This window comes from Thamnophis elegans, chromosome 10, assembly GCF_009769535.1.
Source record: "Thamnophis elegans isolate rThaEle1 chromosome 10, rThaEle1.pri, whole genome shotgun sequence".
Lineage (NCBI taxonomy): Eukaryota > Metazoa > Chordata > Lepidosauria > Squamata > Colubridae > Thamnophis > Thamnophis elegans.
In genome coordinates, this window is record NC_045550.1 from 42,254,682 (window position 1) to 42,269,383 (window position 14,702).

The following is a 14,702-nucleotide window of genomic DNA, read 5'->3' on the forward strand; positions in this document are numbered from 1 at the left end:
TCCTCTGATCACTACAGAATTGGATATATAGTGGAATACTGTAATGGACTATAAGAATAATCTTGAAGAACAGGAAGAGCAGCTTGAACAAATGCAAAAGTCAGACAAAAGAAATTTGAATCCCAAAGCAGAAATGTAATTTGAGAAAATGCATCAGACTTGACTCTTTCTAATTCGTTAGGGATTTTGCTGTGGTGGTGGTTCTGTTCTTTTCAGATAAAAGCAGGGATTTAGAAGATTCGTTCAGACTTGTAATATTCTGTTACTGTATCTATAGTAAAAGCATGATTAGCATTCATAACTATGGTTTCCAGTCTAAAAAGATAAAGGTAAAGCTTCCCCTCGCACATAGTGGTAGTTGTTCTCAAACCTAGGGGGTAATGCTCATCTCCGTTTCAAAGCCAGAGAGCCATCGCTGTCCAAAGACGTCTCCGTGGTCATGTGTCCAGCATGACTAAACGCCAAAGGCACATGCTGTTTCCTTCCCACCAAAGGTAGTTCCTATTTTTCTACTTGCATTTTTCCATGTTTCGAACTGCTAGGTTGGCAGAAGCTGGGACTAGTAATGGGAGTTCACTCCGTTATGCGGCACTAGGGATTCGAACCACCAAACTTCCGACCTTTCTGATTGACAAGCTCAGTGTCTTAGTCAGTCTGATCCACCTCAAAAAGCTGTAAAATACTTACTGAAACACGGCAACCAATTGTATAAGATACAGCAAAAATTATAACCAAGCTATACCCGAAATCTGGAGAACAACACAATAGCCAACAGATTGGAAGAGGTCACTCTAGATTCTGAAACCAAAAAAGTAGAGATAATAGACTGCACAAGCTATCAGGTAATATATTTATTTTCACATGCTAGCAAAATAATGCTTAACATCATCCAATGCAGATTACAGCCCTATATAGAAAATGAGATGCCACAAAGTCAAATTGGCTTTCCAAAAAGCTCAGGAATATTATTTCGGATGCATGATAGATAATTGAGAAACTGAAAGAATACCAAGAATAAATCACTGTGTGCTTCATTGGTTATAGAAAGTTCTTTGAATTGTGTCAATCACATCAAACTGTAGAATGCACTCAGAAAAGAATGGAAATATAGCATTGTGTAATCAGTTAGAATTATTTGCAGCCTTAGAAGCAGCATTTAAAACCACAGGATTTGTCACAGAAACCCAAGAAAAAACAATGCAGACAATCAAGTTACACACCAGAAGAATCAAACCATCACAAAACAGGGGATAGAGCAGCTCTCAAAAAACTAAAGAAAGACCAAACTATGCCACACTTCCAGTAGACAAAGTCTGGTTATTATAGACAGAACATACAAAAAGCCAAAGAATTAATGGAGGATAAGGAAACCTACACCCCAGTAAACCGCAATCAACACAGAAATTGAGCAACTTGATTAAAACAACTCTAAATAACCTGACCAAAAAAGGTCAAATCATAAAAAAAAGAATGAAAGTACAGGAAAACAGTGGATCTATCCTATCACTCTTCAATGGATGCCCCAAAATGCACAAATCCAGCATACCTCATCCATTACTAGGGACCCAATGTACAACTTAGCCAAAGAATCAAAAGTCTTAGACACCTGACCAAGGGAAACAAATATTCTACCTTTTCCCCCACTACAGTGTCTCCATAAAATCAAAAGCCTAAACATAGAAAATAAAATTATGGCTTCATTCATTGTCACACCACTTTATATCCATAGATCCAGAACTAGCAAAGGAATTCATGGCAGAAGTACTATTGTACATAGGTACTCAACCTAGCCAAAACACTAAGATCAAAATACCCAGAAATAGACCTGTAAGCACTGTAACAACCACTACGTAGAACAGACTGGCAAAAAACGAGGAGAGAACATCCATGAACATCATCTAGCAATCATAAGTTATGCTGAAAAACACTTTAATTTCATAACATGTGGATAGACTCAACCACAGTTTCAACTCAATATCCTGTCTGGTTATAAGAACCTGTAATGACAGAAGGTGTGGTGGCTAGGGTGTAAAGGTAAATATACTTTCATACATAGATAATGTTCATTGTTGGCCAAAACCCAAATACTTTTCAGTGTTAGATTGTATGCCTAAAGGAATATGAATCTAATAATAATTATATCAGAAAATATAATTATGTTTGACAGGAGATATTGAGTGCAAACTGAAAGTTATACACAAATGAAAAAAACTTAAACAAGTGACTAATTTATTTGCTTTAGGAGAACGTTTATGAGTGAGTGAGGTGTCCTAGCAGTTAAGACACTGGGCTGTTGAAGAAGGTTGGCAGGTCAAGGCCTAAGTATTGCATGATGGGATGAGCTCCCATCACTTGCCCTATACCTGAGAGACCGCCTCCTGCCAGTCACCTCCCAAAGACCTATTAGATCCCACAGACTAGGCCTCCTCCGGATTCCATCTGCCGGCCAATGTCGGCTGGCGACCCTCCAGGGGAGGGCCTTCTCTGTGGCTGCTCCGGCCCTATGGAACGATCTCCCCGTTGAGATCCGTATGTTACTACCCTTCCGGCCTTCCGCAAAGCAATTAAGACCTGGCTGTTCCGGCAGGCCTGGGGCTGTTGAATTATCAGCCCCATCCGATGTTATGTCTGTTGTTGCTGAATTTTTAATTATTGTTTTTTATTTTGTACCCCCGCTCCCTTCTTATGTTAGCCGCCCTAAGTCTTCCGGGAGTAGGGCGGCATACAAGCTAAATAAACTGAACTGAACTATTCCTGCCATCTAGCAGTTTGAAACCACGCAAATGCAAGTAATACAGATGAAACTTGAAAAATTAGAATATTGTGCAAAAGTTCCTTTATTTCAGTAATGCAATTTAAAAGGTGAAACTAATATATGAAATAAGATCTCATTACATGCAAGCAAGCTAGTTCAAGCCGTGATTTGTCATAATTGTGATGATTAGGGCGTACAGCTCATGAAAACCCCAAATCCACAATCTCAGAAAATTAGAATATTACTGTTAGCTCTCTCTCTGTTCGTTAGATGCTGGGCTGATCTGATCTGAGTGCCGTGAGCTATTGTAAGTTTTGCAACTGTTAGCAAACTTTGAGTACTGAACTGATTCTTTGATACTGGACTATGTTATTTGGATTATCCCTTAACTGAAAGATATTGATGACTGACTGTCTTATCCGTGTATGACTTGGACTGTTTTTAACATTGTTTGGAATTTATAATTGTTAAACTCCATCCCATTATCAGTAACTACAGTAATAACCTTGGCTTTCATCTTTCTTTCTGCAAACCTCAGCCAATTAAAGAAATGCTGAAATGTTTCTGTTTGTTTTCATTTAAGTAACAGAAACCATATCGGGAATAATGATCCATGATACTCAAAACATAACAGGCACCTCCCAAACTGGGTTTCTTCGGTCCTATTAAACCAGCAAAAAGAACTTCCAGAGGTTCTTTGTTTTAAAACCATTCAGTCAGTTTGCTGAAGTAACTTTGTTCTTCTCCTGATTGCAAACATTGCAGTTTAAATATTTACTGCATGGTTTTAGTTTTACTCCTTCTGCCAACTTAACTGTTTGTTGCAGCATCTTGAAATCAATGTGCCCCATGCGTCTATGTAGTAAATGTATGCATTTATCATGGGGTTTAACATTATGATAAGCTGTGTTAGCCATCCGGCGATCCTTTTTTAAAGTGGCAGTAACCCTGTTATCCTCCTTTTCAATAATACAGATGTCTCCCCTAAGGTTACCACATAGCCAATGTTAAACCAGAGCCCTAAAACTTTTGTATCTCATTTGGAAACCAAGGACCCAGAGTATGGAGGAAGAATGGAGAGGCCAATCAAGCACAGTAATCCCATGGTCATTGAACCAGTTTTTGGTGCTTTTGGCAAAAGTTGCTCTCATCAGAAAAGAGGACCAAGGAGCAACAGGACTTTGGACCACTGTGCTTCATTAAGACCAGGGTCAACGCAGCTGTCTACCAGGAGATTTTGGAGCACTTCATGCTTCCTTTGGCAGATGAGCTTTTGGGTTTGCTGACTTCATTTTCCAGCTGCCCACACTGCCAAAAGCACCAAAACCTGGTTCAATGACTGGGATTACTGTGCTTGATTGGCCAGCAAACTCGCCTGACCTGAACCCCATAGAGAATCTATGGGGCATTGTCAAGAGAAAGATGAGAGACATGAGACCAAACAATGCAGAAGAGCTGAAGGCCGCCATTGAAGCATCCTGGTCTTCCATAACACCTCAGCAGTGCCACAGGCTGATAGCTTCCATGCCATGCCGAGGTGGCGCAGTGGTTAGGGTGCAGTACTGCAGCCACTTCAGCTGATAGTTCTGCAGTTCGGCTGTTCAAATCTCACCGGCTCAGGGTTGACTCAGCCTTCTATCCTTCCGAGGTGGATAAAATGAGGACCCGGATTGTTGCTGGGGGCAATATGCTGACTCTGTAAACACTTAGAGAGGGCTGAAAGCCCTATGAAGCGGTATAAGTCTAACTGCTATTGCTATTGCTATGCCGCATTGAGGCAGTAATTGCTGCAAAAGGGGCCCAAAACCAAGTACTGAGTACATATGCATGCTTATTTTTCAGAGGTCTGACATTGTTCTATGTACAATCCTTGTTTTATTCATTGCATGTAATATTCTAATTTTCTGAGATGGTGGATTTGGGGTTTTCATGAGCCGTATGCCATAATCATCACAATTATGACAAATCACGGCTTGAACTATCTTGTTTTGCATGTAATGAGTCTTATCTCATATATTAGTTTCACCTTTTAAATTGCATTACTGAAATAAATGAACTTTTGCACGATATTCTAATTTTTCGAGTTTCACCTGTAATAGGTACCATTTGGGTGGGAAGGTAAGAGTGTTTTGTGTGCCTTAGCATCTAATCAGCTGGCCACATGACCATGAAGCACTTTTGGACAGCGCTGGCTGCCTCAGCTAGGAAATGGAAGCAGACACCATCCCCTAGAATCAGGCACAGCTGGGCGAGATCGTCTTTACCTCTACTTTAGGACAATGCTTATTGAAGTTGGGAAAAATAGATGAAAAACTTTACAGCATGCAATGCTGGCACAAACGTTGTGGATAATATAGCGTCATTCATGAAAATGAGTATTTGTTGAAAGAAGCATGCGTCTGTCCATTTTGTTACATGGACATTAGAGTTGGATATGTCAGGACTGATATTAAGTTGATAGCACTAAAAATCATTTGCAAAAAAATATGTACAGTTAGAATGAATATTATAGAAATGGATAGAACCCAAGATGAGTGACAAAACAAAAACTTGGAGCTATTTACAAAATGACATTGCCATAAATTACTTTCGGCTATGGTATCATCTACAAAGTCCTTCAAGGCATGGGATACCTACACGCATGCTTTTCATGATTTGCCTGCCTTGCTTGTGTGTGGTATGGTATGTTTACATTGATTTACAGTAGTCCTTGACTTTTGATAATAATTGAGTCCAGAATTATGGTTGTAGTTTGTGGTGGTTGTTAAGCAAGGCACCCACTTATCACAAATTCCATCTCTCTCTGTTGTGATCATCAAGTGAAACATGGGGCTCAGGCAGTGGGGGAAGCCCTAGGAGGCTGTACTGCAGCACATAGCCAGCTCACATGGTCTGCTTCCCATGGCTCCTCCTTTCCCTATTCAGAAGTCAGATAGCGCCATGCCTGAAGCAAGCACCATTATGGGAGAAGCCACAGTTCTCAGACCATGATGATTGTGACCCCTGCCAAATTGGCACCTGGTAACATAAAGCGGCCTCTGTGTAGAAAGGCCACCTGGCAGTTTGGCTGCTTCTCTTTCTCAAGTTGATTTTCAAGTACTGTTTTTTTTTGTTTTTTTTTAAATATATTTTATTCATTTTCACATTCCATTTACAATCATTATATACAGAGTATTTGCTATAAGAAAAAAAAATAAAAAAAATAAAAAATAAAAAGAAAAAGAAACACAACTCATCATTCAAACACCATGACATTCCATCCTCCATACACCCATCTACCCCTCCAACTTTCCTTTCCTCCCTCTAACGCTCCCCTCCTACTTCCCTTTCCCCTCAAACCTTCCTTCTCCCCTTACTCCCAACACACCTCCTTGCATTCCCCTTACTCCTTCCTTACTCCTCCTCCTCTTTCCCTCTACCTCCCTCCTTGGTGTATTCCTTTATTCAAGTGTTGTTATTAATCTGATAAAAAGTAAAATAAACCAAGGGGGAAAAAAATTTTAAAGAAAGAAAAGAGTAAAAAAAAAAAGGAGAAAAAAAGAACAACCGTATAAGTGCATTCTTGCTTATTGAGACTATGTTAACACCCACCCACCCACCCCCAAAAATCCCCATCCCTACTCCTCCCGACTTCCCAGGGCCCACCTGGCACTGCCTTCTATCTAAAGTATCTTATATTCATATGGATTAAAAAAAAAATAATATATTAAAGGAAAAAAAAAACCAAAAAAAAAGAAAGAAAAGAACAAAGAAAAAAAAAAGAAACTCTTTGTGTTAAGCTCAGCCCCCCATCTTTATCTATGCTTAAATAGTGTAAATCATTCTATCTATATTTTATTCTCGTCTTTGCTTCTGTTATTTACCCCAACCTCCTGTAGACTCTCCGTTCCTCTTCCTTAACCTTGTATTCAGATAAACATTTATCCAAATTTGTAAAATAATTTCACCAAGCTTTCCTTCTAATAAAAATTAGATAGCATAGATCATTCCACATATTCAAATAATACTTTCAACAAAAATCAGTTTACCTTCCGTTTTAAAATTATCTCATCCAGCTTTCCCTTCTAACAGAATTTAAACAACATAAATCATTCTGCATTCATTTTACATATATACATTCAATATCACCCCACCAATATACGTAAATCATTCCGCATGCATTTTACCCTCATCCCTTGTTTCTCTATTTGCCACTATCAAATTTATGCAAGCATAGTTTAAAATCTAGCTCAAAATAATTAGTTTCAACAAAAATCAGTTACCTTCTATTTTAAAATAATCTCTTCAAACTTTCCCTTCTAACAAGATTTAAACAGCATAAATCATTCTGCATGCATTTTACATATATACATTCAGTATCACCCCACCAATAAGTTCCCCTTTTTCTGCCGGAGAGAGGTCGCAAACCCCATTCAATCCACAACTTTGGTGAATATTTAGAATGTCTAAATCCTCAAACTCCGCTTTTCTGCTTCTCCGAGGGAGGGGGAGCTACCCCCTCCATCTTGCAGCCATGTGGTCTGTTGCTTGCCTTCTCCTTCGGCTTGTCTCTCCTTTTCCAAGTGAATCAGGAAGTCCCGCCTTCAAAGTCTTGTAATAGAAATCTCGAGCCTCCGAAACAGAATTAAGACGAAGTTTTTGATTCTCAAATGTGACCGTAATGCCGGCTGGGGCCTCAGTACTGTTTTTTGAAAGAAGCCATGTAATGCCATCTCAGAAGCAGGTGCCATTTTGGAAAGGGCCACAATTCTTGAATTGCAAAAATTGTGATTGCTTCTGGGATCACACCATCCAGATTCTGTAAAAGAAGGCTGTATGGCACATCAGTTGCTTTCCTTGGAAAAGGGAATTTCAGAAGAGATAAGTGGAGTGAGATATGATGGGGCATGTGAGGTTCAAAGATATGGGTCCCAGTGGGGCAGGAAGCAAGTTCAAGGCCTGAGGGGATCCAGCCCAGCCGCAGGGAAAGTACATCCAAGGGACTGAATGGGGAAGGATGGGGAGGAAGATAGAAGGGTCATAAGGGCAGGCACATTGCCAAGTGCCCAAATTTTATTCATGTGACCTCAGGGTGCTGCAGCAGCCATAAATTCAAGTACAGGTCATAAGTAAATGCCATTGTAATTTTGAATACTTACTGAATGACTGGTAGTAATTTAAGGATTATCTGTACTGATTAAATAGTATTTTGGGTAAAGAATTTTGTGGAATTAACTTGTTTAGTTTATGTATTAATTGGGCTCAGAGCAACATATATTCCAAACTTGGTAACAATTAGAACATACAATACACATAATATAAATAGCAGACCCACAAGTCATAAAGTGGAATATACTGTACCACTTACCTGCTTTCAACTTTAGCTAGCTCAGCGCCTCCTGCTTTCCTTCCTGGTCTGAGACTGCAGAACACCATAGTTACAATTTCCCCCCTCAGGTGTGTAAATTCAGATTGTATAGAGATTTCCCTATTGTTTAGCTCTGAAAAAGGGATCTTTTTGCCAGCCAGTGGAGTAGCTAGGTGATTTTTACATTTACAGAAAACAGTTTCACTTGGATCCATTAAAAAATGCTGCAGTGTATAGTTTATGTTCTATACTGTTCTTTGTTTTAAAATTGTGTCCACGTGCTTCACCTGTTGCAGTATACAAACCAACCTGGTTTCCTAGCTCTGGTAAACAAATGATTTCAGCCTGTTTATTTTGGTCTTGTAATTCCTTTCAATCAGAAAACTTCTCTATTCTCAATAGCAGAGGGAGTTTCAATGGTCAACACTTTTTACACGGGAATAGATTTCATCCTAGAAATGGACCATAAAAAAATAACAGTGACAATAATAACAAAACATCTCCTACCCCAACCAGATAACCATCAACTATGCTTTATTATTTCTCATTCTACAACAGATATTAGAATTTGACTTCAGGGCTTCCTTCTGGTTATTGATAAACGGGGGGGGGCACCGGGCAAAGCGGGTGGAAGAAAGAAATCGGCAGGTGAAAGTTCAACTTTGGAAGGGTGTAAATCAAGAGTAATCCGACAACTCCGTGTGCCTGTGGAGTAAACTGTCCCTGCCCCACTTAACAGTCCTAAAGAACTCATTAATATTTGGGGAACGGCAACGAATCCCTGGGCGTTTCCTGTTTACTATTCTTCCGCTTCTTTGTAAGAGTGTTGTCATTTTCAATCAAAGCCAACAGTGGAGCCAAGCAAGGTTTTCGTCTGGCAAACCCTTCTATCCCTCACCCCTGAAATTCCGAGACGAAAGGAAAACTTACATCTTATCCCTTTGCGAAGGAGTTACTCTAGAGTAAGCGCGTCGGAATCGCCTTTGCAAAAAAGAAATAGCCACCAAAAGGTAGTTCCAGCCACGTTACTCTTTACTGCTGATCGATGTGTTTGTTTTTTTCCCCACCCGTGAGAAAAAAACGTTAACTTGGGCGACTTCTCTTCTTCCCGCCCAGCTCCAGGGGCTCTGCTAGGGAACAGGATAGGGCGGGGAAAGAGGGAAAGACCAAATAGAGCTAGATATGGGAGGGTGGAGGGGGGGGGAGACGCCCAGGAGGACGGACGTGCAGCTCAGAGTATTCCATGGAAAATATACCCCCCCCCCCGGAGGGATTGGATTCGCCAGACAATGTGCTAGTTAATTGCATCAAGGAGGAGCTCGCTGCTTTTTAATTACCTGCATTAAAATGACGGAGAGAGAGGCAGAGAGAAGTGCGGGCTGCGGTTGTTTAGAAAAGAAACGAGCGGTCGTGGGACCAAATCCGTTGGCTCGTCTCTGTAAAATCAACAACCAGTCTGTAGATCTTTGCCCTGGATTGAGTAATAACAAAGCACCATTATGCCTTTGCTCGATCTGTTCCGTCCACCACCCCAAATTTTTTTTAATGTTTTCTTGTTTTAGTCGGTGGGAATCTTGGAACAAGAAATGAAGAATTGCCTGAAATCCAATCCGAGACAGGTGCTTTCTGGTAGCACAGTCTCTTCCCATTTCCCCCCTTTATTACAAATCTATTTGTTTAATATATTCAATTTATTTTGACTTAAGACATCAGGTGTGCTGGGGGAAGTTGTTGGGTACTCAAAAGGTAGTGTCTATTGCTCAGCTGTTAGAACTAAACATTCATGTAGTTGGCTAAATAAACCATGGCAGGGCCCCAAATCTAATTCATTTGTTTGTTGTGGCAGGAAATGGGAAAATGGTGTAAGACCATTTCTTGGCAGCACCTAATTGTTTAATGTAGAAAGAGCAAAGTAATGTAATGAAACAAAATGATCAGTGGTTGTTGAAAATGTTGAGCTGTTCATTTTCAGGGTTTTTTATTAGCTATGAAATAGAAACATCATTACTGAAGTTGTAACAGTGTCCAAGAATTATAACAGAGGGTAGAATATTTAGAAATAGATGGAATCTATTATGGATACAAGGGCTTTGCATAATGAAAACTTTTTTTTCAGACGTCAGAACAGACATTTATAGAGATGTCTTCTCTTTCACTTTTGCTGACACATCTGGGTTTGTTATCTCAGCACATCTGGATTAATACAAACTGCACAGACCAAGATAGATCATTTTATTCCTGAATATTAATATCCCAAATTTAAATATGAATGCAAAATAAATTGTCTATTTTTAAACTGAATTTAAGATTGTAAACAGAGAAGCTAATGAAATATAACCACCTAAGTGTTAGTTTTAGTTTGCTAAATTGTTAAAGTACACTTGTATTTATTTAAACTTATTTTTCATTTCAGACTAATCAGAAGTTAGAAATAAATTCACAGAGGAAGAAGACTCAAGAATGCCAACAACAGTGACAGTTTAGAGCAGTCCCTACCGCCCACTAGTGGGTGTTCCAGCTTTCATGGTGGACAATAGGGGTTTGCTGTAACTCTGCTTTATAAATTTTATAAAGTAAAGTTACTTCCCTACTTTATAAATCACTATTACTGTGGAACCCGTGGATGGTTAGAAAATTTTACTAACAGAGATACAAAAGTGGGCGGTAGGTATAAAAAGTTTGACAACCCCTGGTTTAGAGCCTCACAATCCACAGACATTCACAAGATTTCACTTTGTTTGCTTGCTTTTACAATTTTATGTGGCTTTTTAGGTGTGCTGCAAAGTACAGATAGTCCTCAACTTACCACAGTTCATTAAGTGACAGTTGTTAGAGTGACACTGAAAAAAATGACTTGTGACTGTTTTTCACATTTATGACTGTTGCAACACCCTGACAATCACATAATCAAAATTCAGAGACCTGGCAACTGACTCATATTTATGACAGTTGCAGCATCGCTGGGGCACATGATCACTTTCTGTGATCATTTGACAAGCAATGTTAATGGAGAAACTAGATTTATTGAACAACAATGTTACTAATTTAACAACTGGAATTATTAACAACTGTAGAAAGGAAGGTCTAACATGGGGCAAAACTCACTTAGCAAATATCTGACATCAGAAACTTTGGGCTAAGTTTTGATCATAAATCGAGGACTACCTGTATAAGATTATAATTTTTAAGAGAAAAAAAGAACCATCTAAATCACTAGTGTCAAACTCGCAGTGTCACATTGCCATCAGGTGATATTTTGAGACCTGGCCTGTGTGTGATACTCGCCATCTTCAGGCTGGTGTTTTTGCATTGTGTTTGTGTGAATAAAGCGTGGTCGGAGCTCCCGTCTTTCTATAAAACTTGGTGGGGAGGTGGGGAGTGCTGGCTTTGTTTCAGTAAGTGGATTGATTGGCTGTGTGGTTGTATCGTGATTGGTAGATTGGTGCTGATTGGTGCTCGCTGTGTGTCCGTTTGTTTTGTGTTTTAATGGCCTGGGTGATGGGTGGGGGTTGTTTGTTGACTAGGGCTGGTTTCCAGATGTCTGGCAGGTGGGAGGTATCATCACGTTTATTCATGTTGTGGGGGTTTTCTCTATTTCGATAGCTTCCATAATTATTCTCTTGTTGAAGTGTTCAGTTTGGAGATTAATTTGGTTTCTTCATAATTAATTTCATGTCCTGTAGCTTTAAGGTGCTGGAAAAGGGAGGAAGTTTTTTCTTTTTTTCTTACTGCGTTCTTGTGTTCTGTGATGCGTGCATTTATTCCCTGTTTGTTTGTCCTCTGTATGTTGCAGGACAGATTTTGCATGGTATTTAATAGATTCCTTGGTTTTCTAGTTGGATTTTGTCTTTGGGGTTTCTTAAGATTTTGGCTATTTTTTGGTCAGTGATGAAGGCTGTCTTGATATTGTGTTTGTGGAGAATTTGGCTGATTTTATCTGTGGTGCCTTTGATGTAAGGGAGGAGAGCGATGCCATCGTCCTGTCCTGCGTTTCAATTCTTGGGGGGAGTCTCCCTTTGGATTAGGTTGGTAATTGTTTTTCTTTGGAATCCGTTGGAGATTAATATCTTTGTGAGAGTGTGTAATTCAATTTTCAGGTGGTCTTTGTCGGCTAGGCATTTGGTTCTGGAGATGAGGGTCTTGGCTACAGGGTTAATCTGTGCAGGATGGTGATGGAATTGTGCATTTAATAGCGGTTGGTGTGTGTTTTTTTCCAGTAGATGGTGTGTCCTAAGGAGCCATTGGGTTTTTTGTAGATTAGGACGTATGGAAAGAGAAGTTGGTTGTTTGCTTCTATTTCCAGAGTGAATTGTATTTTGGGGTGTAGGCTGTTGAGATGTGTGAAGAAGTTGTCCAGTTTTTCTTTCTTGTGTGGCCAAATCACGAAAGTGTCATCAACATATCTAAGCCAGAATTTGGGTTATGTTCAGATTTATCTAAGGCATTAGTTTCAAAATGTTCCATGTATAAGTTTGTGATGACGGGTGAGAAGGGTGATCTCATGGGTGCTCCTTCTATCTGTTTGTATCTTTGTCCATTTTGTCCATTATGATATTGAAATTCGCGAGTAGGTCGCTGTGTTGTTGGTTTTGTTTCTTTATTGTTTCTATGAAGTGGAGTGAGTTTTGTACGTGTACGTGATGGATTCTACGTAGGGTTGGAGTTGTTTGGCAAGGAATTTGGCAAGATTCTGTAGATGTGAGCCTATGGAGCTGACTATGGGTCTGAGTGGTATTCCTTCTTTGTGTATCTTGGGGAGGCCATAGAGTTTGGGGCATTTTCTTCTTGTTGTTGTAAGTTGCTTCTGGCTGGATTTCTGGAGCAAAGGACGGTGCTGACTGCAAGTCTGATTTTATTGGCTTCATCTAGGTTGATTTTGGTGAGTGTAGCTTCAACTCCGCATATGATGTCTCCAGTGGGGATGTGTTTAGGGGCGAGTGCAAAGTTGAATCCTCTGGAAAGGACATTGGTTTCAGGTGTAGTGAGGGTTCTGTCTGATATGTTGTGTACTGTTTGTTTCATGAGTGGCTGTGGAGGGGGGGTTGGGCTTCTGTTGTTTTTCTAGTCTGTAGAGTTTGTTGGTGTGTTGGTCTGTCTTGTAGGACGTTTCTGTTTCGGCTCTCCAGAGTTGTTTGGATTTGTCTCAGAGTTTGGGTGGATTTTGTTGCTAAGTTTGAGGTGAAGAATGAGTAGGTCTCAATTGGTTTGGTCTAGTAAGAATCTTTTCATGTGGAGTTGTTTCTGATTAGTTAGAACTAATTTAGTTCTTTTCAGGATCCTTTTGGTGGCTGAGGTTTTTGAATGGAATTTTAGTTGGAAGCATATGGGGATCAGGCTTTTGTCTAGGCAGTTGCGTAGGAATGTGAGGTCACTTAAGATGGTGGCTCTTCAGACTTTAAGTTTCTTGTAGGTCCTGGTGAGCAGGAAGGTTTCCTCCCCGTAGAGGTAAGATATTTGTTTTAAAAAAAACATACACACACATTTAGTTTTTTTGTGTCAAGTCAATGTCCTATTTTGGTATACATCTTTCTAATACTTTCTGATGTAACTTTTAATAGGGTTCTCACCCCTCTGTTGCTTAGGGTGTCACCGAATCTAAAATCTGGCATTGCAGCCATTCGCTGCTTCAAAATTCAGAATAAAATGAACGTAACCTGATCCTCCCCTTGAATTTTAAGCTACAGCTGTTCACTAAACACCTATTCACACTCTTTCTTCAAAATTAATTGTCCCTACTATGTAGCAAAAGGAATCACTTTTTTACTCAGATAATTACCATTCTGAAAATCCAATAACACAGGAGTAGAGAAAAAGACAATTCTGGAGGATTCAATTCACATCAAAAATCTCTTTCAAAGAAACTTATCTTTCCCACAGATATGCCAAATAAATCAAAATTGATGTGGTAAAATTGGTTACCAGAAGAATGCACGTAAAACTGGCAACCAAATTCATGGCAATATATTTTGGTGCAAAGGATATGAAAAATGTTAGGTGAAACAATCTTGGTATTCCTTCCTATTTTTGCCTGCAGATCAGCATCTTTTGTCATATATAGGAAGCGTTGTCTCAAGGACTGCTTTTTATATAACAACCTTCAGATAAATACCGTAACCTATCTGGAATTGAAACATGAGAGAAGCCCTTCTGAAGATCCCATTGCTTTCAGAGGCCCATCTACGAGACCCATCAGGAACAATTATGAGCGTGCCTTTAGAACTGCCAATATGCTTCATATAACTTTTAACTACAGCTTTCAAAATTTGTTTAATCTTGAACTTTTGTACTTGCTTAGCTACGTTGAGTTAGTCAGTGCAAATACAAAGAACAGGATAAAACTATATTAAATCAGTTTATTTTTATTCACCCATGTAGTGAATAAAGAAAAGTGCTAAAATGTTTTATTGAATCTTACAAGTATTTGAAAACCAATATATTACAGTGGAATTATTATTATTCAGGTTTTTATTTGAATTATACTTAATCAAAATAATTGTTTACACTTACATTATTTTTTGACAGCTATAGTCTCAAATGTTGATATCCATCAAGGCACCAAAGAAAAGGAAATTGTTTCTAGTTAGCTGTATGATCTTTCAT

The 14,702-nt window shown here is 39.3% G+C and overlaps 1 protein-coding gene across 3 annotated transcripts in view; it reads right to left on the reverse strand.

Annotated features, from left to right (window-relative positions):
* The window catches only part of LOC116513894 (phospholipid scramblase 1-like), a 30,857-nt gene extending 21,399 nt beyond the window's left edge, over positions 1-9,458 (reverse strand). The window contains exon 1 of one of the 3 annotated variants that reach the window (XM_032225192.1): positions 9,440-9,458. The gene's annotated coding sequence lies outside the window, so the exon portion shown is untranslated. Of the gene's footprint in view, positions 1-687; positions 749-9,032; positions 9,264-9,439 lie in introns of those variants that run through there. The other 2 variants (XM_032225190.1, XM_032225191.1) reach the window with 2 other exon arrangements.
* Between the last annotated feature and the right edge of the window lie 5,244 nt (positions 9,459-14,702).